The following is an 8,275-nucleotide window of genomic DNA, read 5'->3' on the forward strand; positions in this document are numbered from 1 at the left end:
TTTTTCTGTCGCCAGTGATGGAAACACCTGTTTCCAGTACCTCCGTCTTAGATTTTGTAAACTTCATTGCCGCTAAGTATCCTAATTGTCTTTTAATTTATTTACTTGGATTTGTGGCTAGGCATACGCTATCTTAAATTGATTTGAATTTGATTCATTTTTGCATAAGATATCTGAATCTAGTTGCTAGTTTCAGAGGGTGTTGTCTGCAAAGATAGGGTGTGGCTGCCGAAAGCTTCGGTAGATCCGCACTTGGTATGCACGAGGGGTATGGGTCTTGCTTCTTTGTTGAGATTTGTCATGTAAGGAGTGTGAGACTTTGTCTAATTCCGTAAGGAAGACGTATGATTCGTATGTACGCAATTAATCAGTAAACATGTCTAATTCCGTAAGGAAAACGTATGATTCGTATGTACGCAATTAATCAGTAAACAAAAGTCAGGGTAGTGAACCTGCTAACCTTCCTGTAGACTTTATTTTGCCTAACCCTGTAGTATGGCCTACGGGTTATGAATATATCTGCGAGAGGTGATCGCTCTCCTTCATTGTTGTGAAGAGTGCTACTTCTGTTATTGTTACTCCTAACCCTGTAATGTTGCCTTCGGGCCCTAAACAGTGTCTGTAGAGGTTATTGCCCTTTCTCTAATACTCTTTCGATTCGTAACTTAGAATCGAAAGTGCTTGCTTTAGAGAGCAATAGTGAAGTGGCTAAGTGCAGTGACAGTGCCCCTTGTGTAGTGGAGGGTGCGTCAGATCGGCCTTATTTCGCCTCTAGGCCGGGACCTCTGCTTGACTCCCAGGACCCGGGGAGAGAGCATGTCAAAAGCCGAAGGAGGGTTACGAGGAACCCCCACCTATCTGGCGTGCCTTCGGCAGTTTTCTGATGGAAAATCCCCAAGAACTGCCTAAAGTGCGTGCACGTGCACGAATCCTGAAGGATTGCTTCTCGTCCTCCGAAGCGTCCTCCCCCCGCGCAGGGGTGTTGAGCTTTCGAAAGGACTAGCGCCCTCTAAATAGAAGCTTTATAGAAGAGGACGCTTCACGTCCTCTCTCTCTCGTTATGCGTTTCAGTGAGAAGTAAGAAGGCGAACGTCGCCTGATCACATGTACGTCTTTCCACCGAGAAATATGAAAAAGAAGTCTTAGTAGCAGGACGCTTTGAGATTGCGGGACGTCCGAGCTTTGTTAACTGTGAGAATAAGAGCGGCGTTCCCTCGCCCCTCGTATTCTCACACGATATACCCTTCTCCTGAGACTGCTTCGTGCAGTCGGATTTCTCTCCGAGATGTATCTCGCTCTTCCTGAAGGCAGTTTCGTCGTTGTTTTGACGCCTGTCAGGAGCGTGACGCTTTTTCTGCACGCTTATTTTGACGCCGGCTTGGACGAGACGCTCGGATGGACGCCAGGCGCGCGGGGGTGCACGGCAACGCGCGCACCAGTGGACACCAAAGCGCGCGCCAGTGGATACGAGCGCTCGCGCCAGTGGACGCCGAGCGTGCTCGCCACTGGACACCGAGCGTGCGCCAGCGCACGCCAGGTGTGTTTTTCGCCTGGCTGAACGTTTCTGTTGAAATCTTTCAAGCTCTTTTTTGTTTTACGATTTTGGAGGGCCTCAAGAATTTTTACCCTCTACCTTTGGGTGATACCTTATAACCTCACATGCAAAGAATGTGAAGTAAGCAGTGCTTCAGAAGAAGCTTAAAGTGAACAGACAACTTCATCTTCGAAAACCCAGCAAGACCTCGGGTTTCGTGAATTCAAGAGGTCTCTGTCAATATTATATTGCTTTTCTTTTCGCAAAGGTGGATGGAGTTAAGGAAAAGCTCAAGGGAAGATCTCGTTTGCTCTACCGCAGTCAAGACTTTTGCGATAAGGCAGTTACGGGGTTATGTAAAGCTCAACGTCCTGCACGTCAGGACCTCTCGGCAACGTTCAGTAGGATTCTTGCAAAGGCACTCATCAAAAGGACACTCTTCAGGAAAGCCGCAAAAGACAGGACTTCCTTTGCCATACTGCCAATAAATTTTAAGCTTTAGCAGGCATTAGTTGTGATACGGGAGAGGAAGCTGGTTGGAGAGTTTCTTCTCTTCCCAGGATAATTTTGCAAGCTTTTAGCCCATCTGAAATGGTTTTTCAGATAATAGATTTTGTTAGTTTCTAGTCAGGGACTACGCTGCCGAATTGAACATCGTCGTTCTACCTGCCGTAAGCCCAGTCTCTTAACAGGATTCTTGCCCCTTCCTCGTTTGAGACGGGAATCGGAAATAAAATGCTCGACTTCCTGGATTTTTCGTTTTGTCAATTCAGTGACTTTCCCCCATTGACAATATACTATCGTTTTGTCAAGTTAGTTGGGTATCCCCTCATTGACAAAATATCTCTTTGTCCCGTAAATGGGTTAGCTCTCATTGACAAACATCTCATTAACTTTATAATGAGTAAGCGGATAAGCTTTTTTTTATTGAAACAAGATTCGGAACGTAGCTCTCATTCGTTATTCGCAGACTCGCTTACAAGAAAATAGACTTGTAGACTACATCAATGAACGCTTATGTCCAATAAAATAAGAAGCTTGAGCTGTCTGCTTCGATTCTCTAAGTTTTGTTCATGAAACATACCTGTCAGATATGTATGTAGCTGTATTTCCGAATTCAGCTATATATATTTCTGCCAGGTAAAGTATGAACAAACTTTGTAATATAATTTCATATTTTGCCTTGTGTTATTTTACTACTGGTTGGTTCAAGTCATATACGCTTGCTGTAGTTACCTCTTCGGATGGCAACCGAGAGGTCTATTGTCTATTATTTTAAGGACATTAATCGTTACTCCCTGCAGCCTTCCAGGAGTTTCCGATTTATCTTTTACCATTGTATGGTAGTTTTGGTTATGACGACACAAACGCATCTATATATTTAGCGTTTTCTGTTTCGCTTAAATATACCAGCTTGAGAGTGTCTCTTTCTGCTCAAAAAAATAACGGACCTATTCTTCGTAGAATATGGGTAACTGGCAACCCAGGCATAAAGTTAAGAAACGGAAAATCGTAAGCTGCTGCTGTGACTGTCCTCCAGTCCAACCGAGCCAGTACCAGCTCGTGCGTTGTCATGCGCTGTAGGTAAACGTCGTCTCTCTCCTGCGGGATTGACTGACTAACCGTATCTCTGTGCTGGCGGTTACGTCTCTCCTGCGGGATTGACTGATCTAACTGATCTGCCCTACAATCACAGACTTTAGCCTAAGATTGAGGAGATTTCTTACGTGAATGAATAAACCTTGCCTTCGTTTTGCCTTACTATGTTCAAACAGAGTATCTCTTACTCCTTTCGGTGCTCGTTTTTTACTGCACGGTATAGGACTACGAGTCTACCGCAACATTGCACTATTATAGCTCTCCTGCTTAGGTAAAAGCGCAGCCTTATTAGGGAAGTAAACATACTGTGTGAAGGGAATGATGAGCTTGCTGGGGACCATTTCCATTTCTTTCCTAAAGAAGTTTGTTTCCCTGAATAGACTGCAATTCAGACCTCTACATGTTTTTCCTACCGGGAAACTGAAATTTTATTCGAGATCTAGGAATGATTCTGAACATCTCTCAGTGCGTCAAGTCATCTGGAGAGGGTTTTTCAGATGTCCTGGGGCTGGCTCATAATCTGAAAGAAGTAGGAAGCAATTCGGTCGTCCTCCAGTCCTCGAAACGAGTTTTTGGAACCAGTGGTCCATATCAACTCTGATCTTCCACAGCTCTCTCATATCTTAGGAAGTATCTTCTCTCGGTACCTGTTCGGGTTTACGAGAAAGAGCCTATTATAACAACAGACTTAGAATGTAACGATCCTCTAGAGGTTCGTTACAGGATTGCAAAAGTCCGTACGAATCGTCTCGATCGACGGCAGCAACTACTGACTTCCAAGTGGAATCTTTCTTTAGAAGTATGTTGAGAGTTGGTGGAGACTTTAGGGACGTCCTTTCATTCATCTCTATGCTATGTTTGAGGACGAAGAGGCTTCTTTCTTCTCTGCTCCCTTATTCTCGATCCGGGAGCGGTACCATTAAACGCCACCTATGATATTGAACGGGGAGGGATGTTTTAGTCTCTTTTCCCCAAAAATTTTTCAAACGCTTAGGAAATGTAATAGATGATTTATGACGTCACAGGGAGCGACAATGACGCTGATCGCCCCATGTTGGCCTTCAAGATCCTAGATTCACAGAGGTCACGTCCTTCCTAGTTCACTTTCAAGGACCTTTTCCGAGAGTGCGGTCTACTCTAAACACGAAAGGTACCTATAACCTCTCCGCTCTGAGTCTGACCACGTTCAGACTATCGAGATGTTGACAGCATAAGATTACAGTCTTCCCTGTCCGGTTGAAGAACGGGATAAGCTGGCAGTCACAACTATTAAAGAATATGCAAATATGTTGTTGATGGCCTTTGGGCTCAGAGATTTGCTTCTGTCAAACAACCAAAGCCCTTCACGATCTTTGAGTTCTGTGGAATCTCGAAACTCTCACCATCTACTTTTTTTTTTGTTTTCTCGCCTGTTTTCTCGGAGTCAGACACTCGTGCGAGATCAGGCGACATATAGTAGCCCTTGAGTTTCTTGGTTGTTGACGAAGTCGGTTGCGTTTATACACCCCCGATGATCGTTTTACATGAGACCAGGTTGGACTGTCAGCATTCGTCCTTCGGGACTGAATCGCCTTTTTGCTCCTCGCTCCTTTCTCCTGGCACCAGAAGCTCGAGTCAGGAGTTGATTCGCTAATGACGTTGGGTTGCGTTGATACACCCCCCAAGGTTTGCTTAGCTTGAATCGCCCAGGCAGTCCAGACACTCATCCTTCAGCGAAGAATAGTGCCTTATGGTCTTCAGGGTACAGCCTTGCTGTCCTTGATTCGTCTGACCTGGTAAAACTGGTCGGTCACCTGACTTTAGTACAGACGGACTGACTGTGCATGTCCAGATCGAAGCTTTTCTATATGGAACTTAGACGTAGTCTGAAGTTCTTGATGTCAAAGCATTTCGAACCTCTTCTTTTGGTTAACTTTTTGCATGTGACCAGAAAGGCCTATTTTCTATCCACTCTAGATACGACAAAGAGGGTTAGTGAGGTTTTAAGCCATCCGTCAGAAGTTTTGGCTTTAGGGAACACAATGCAGGTCTGGGTTCGCTAAAGAACCTTCCGTTGTGGCCTAAGAATGGAAACCCGTCTTAGTCCCTTGGGCAGGAGCTTGGAATCAAGGGATGGCAAAAGTTATTGGCAAGAAGAGTCAGAGAGAGTCCTGTGCCCTGTCGGGTCTCTCAAGTTTTATCTACATAAACTAAAGAAATCGAAGTCCTTCGGGACAATCTGCAGTGTTCCGAAAAAGACCAGACTTTGCCCATCTATCAAAGAACACCCTGGCTTTAGTGTTAAGGAGTTCTTTCAAAAAGGCTCCTTCATTGTGTTTGCACAAAGATTTGAAATCTTTTGATCTGAATGCTCACGAGGTGAGGGCACGGCCTCGGAAGCCATTTCAACAGAGCATGGCACTCAGTATCATACTGAGTACCACGTTTTTAGCGAAGCAACTCTGTGTTCGCTTCACACTTCCTGCGGGATGTGAAGACGGCATATGAGATCTGCTGCTCGCTAGGGGCCCATACGTGTCTGCAGACACAATCTTGGGGGCAAGAAAGTACCACTCATCCTATCCTGTAGAAATGGTTAGGAAGAGCTCCTTAATTTAGTTATTGAGTCGCCTCCCAATGGCGACTTCTTAACTCTTAAGCCTTAGTTAAAACGCCTTAAACTTTGGCTAGGTTGGTCAGGTGTGATGTATATATATATATATATTTATTTTACTTCTTAGCCCTCATGGTATGGTCAATATGGTCTAGTCACGTCGTGGTCTCGCCCCTGTTGACAGATCATCTGGAGTGCACCAGCTATATAGGTCTCTACCTCGCTGGCAACTCTAGTAGCACAAGCAGACTTACGTGGCAATAACCACGAAGCCAGCTATGCTAACAGGTGGAACCAAGATGTAAATCCATCTGCATGCATTTGTTTCCCAAAATCCTTCTATTCTGTCCCTTCCCACCTCCAACGGTGGGATTCAGCTATATATTATATCTGACAGGTAAGTTTCATGAACAAAATGATATTGTTATGATACAATAAAGTTTGTTCATACTTACCTGGCAGATATATATAAATCTAGTACCCACACCCACCTCCCCTCAGCTCTTAATTAGTTATGAGTTGCCTCCAATGGCGACTTCTTAAAAACTCACCTTAAGCCTTAGTTAAAACACCTTAACTTTGGCTAGGTTGGTCAGGTGGTGATGATATATATATATATATATATATATATATATATATTTATTTTACTTCTTAGCCCTCATGGTATGGTCAATATGGTCTAGTCACGTCGTGGTCTCGCCCCTGTTGACAGATCATCTGGAGTGCACCAGCTACATAGGTCTCTACCTCGCTGGCAACTCTAGTAGCACAAGCAGACTTACGTGGCAATAACCACGAAGGCCAGCTATGCTAACAGGTGGAACCAAGATGTAAATCATCTGCATGCATTTGTTTCCAAAACCTTCTATTCTGTCCCTTCCCACTTCCAACGGTGGATTCAGCTATATATATATCTGACAGGTAAGTTTCACCAATGAACAAAAATGATATTGTTATGGATACAATAAAGTTTGGTCATACTTACCTGGCAGATATATATAATCTAGTACCCACCCACCTCCCCTCAGGGGACAGTGGAAATAAAAATTATGAATAGAAAACGGGAATTGGTTCCTGATACCCACCTCCAGCGGCGGGAATGGGTACTAACCACCTGGCCCGACCACTGTGTGTGCCGGAAGTTTTTGTTTTTTTTTTTTTTAAAATTCTGTCGGACTTCAGAAAATACAGCTATATATATATCTGCCAGGTAAGTATGAACAAACTTTATTGTATCATAACAATATCATTTCCTGTAAAACTTTACCAGTGGTGTATTTTATAATGTTCTGTGTCACTTTGGTGTTGTTACAATGATTACCTTTAGCTTATCATTTACATTGATGGTAATTTATCAGTAATGTTGCCATAAACACTACATTTGATTTTGGTTTGTGCATGAGAAAAAAAATTCTCTGGTATGTTCATTTTGGGGGAGAGGCCTGTTAAACTATTATAATAATCAAGGAAATGGTTGTATTACTCTATGTGACGGATTGATTATTGATTATGCACATAGTTTCACCACAGACCTGTTAAGTATAATGAATGACAAATTTTAGAAACATGGGCACAAATCACCCGGCTTGGAAGGAGAGTAAAGTGATAACATCTTACTCTCCAAGGCGGTCAATGAATGACTAAAAACGCCACGAGGCGGGTGGCCCTGGCTCTGACCAGCTATCACTCATACACGCAGGAGCTGCCAGATCTCACAGGTTCCTTGCTAACAATCTTTGATTGTTTTTAACTGGTTACCAGCCGTGCTTGGAACTATCCAATTGTTAAGACCAAAGGTTTGTTTCATATGAACAACCCAGTTTTGTGGTCATCAAAATTTTCTTATGTACAGATGGATTTGGATGGTACTTGATTTACATTGTATTTGGTAATAATGGTATTATTTGAGATGAATCTTACCTACTGTTAAATTGGCTCATATCTCCCGCCGATTAGGGCGAGTCGGCATTCAAAAAAAAAAAAAAAAATTGAATGGCTGCCCGGACAACTGTCTAGTTTACCTTTTGTTTCTTCACCAGGTGTTGTCAGAATTCTCCTTGCCGCCATTGCGGCTAGGCGATTGTTGGTATTCTTTGAAGTTGGCTATTTTGTTACACCTGTTTATACGGTATTGTAATTTCATTTTCCTAGGATATCTTCCCAACTGGAAGTAAAACCAATAACATCAGGTTATGTAGGAATGGTTTTGGTGTAACCAGGATGGTGAAATTGGAAGTTGATCTACATTCCTTTGTACTGGCAGGGGTACAGAGTGTGATTTTGGAACTACTAGATGTGAAGAATGTAGGGATTTGATTTGTTCTGAGAAATTTATGCCTGAATATGTCAGATATAGGAAAGACTGGAACTAATAGATTGCGAAAGCAGTTAGTTAGATCAGGACTTGAACCTGTCAGGCTATCCCTACTCAGACTAGGCATTTTAGTAGGCTAGTATTGACTTCCATTGAAGCTCCGCCTTCTGCTTCCCATTCGGTTCAGGAAAAGCATAACGAGAAGTTAGAACATTAACCTATTTGTAGTTCTAAT

The sequence above is a fragment of the Macrobrachium nipponense genome, chromosome 40 (assembly GCF_015104395.2).
Source record: "Macrobrachium nipponense isolate FS-2020 chromosome 40, ASM1510439v2, whole genome shotgun sequence".
In the NCBI taxonomy this organism is placed as follows: Eukaryota; Metazoa; Arthropoda; class Malacostraca; order Decapoda; family Palaemonidae; genus Macrobrachium; species Macrobrachium nipponense.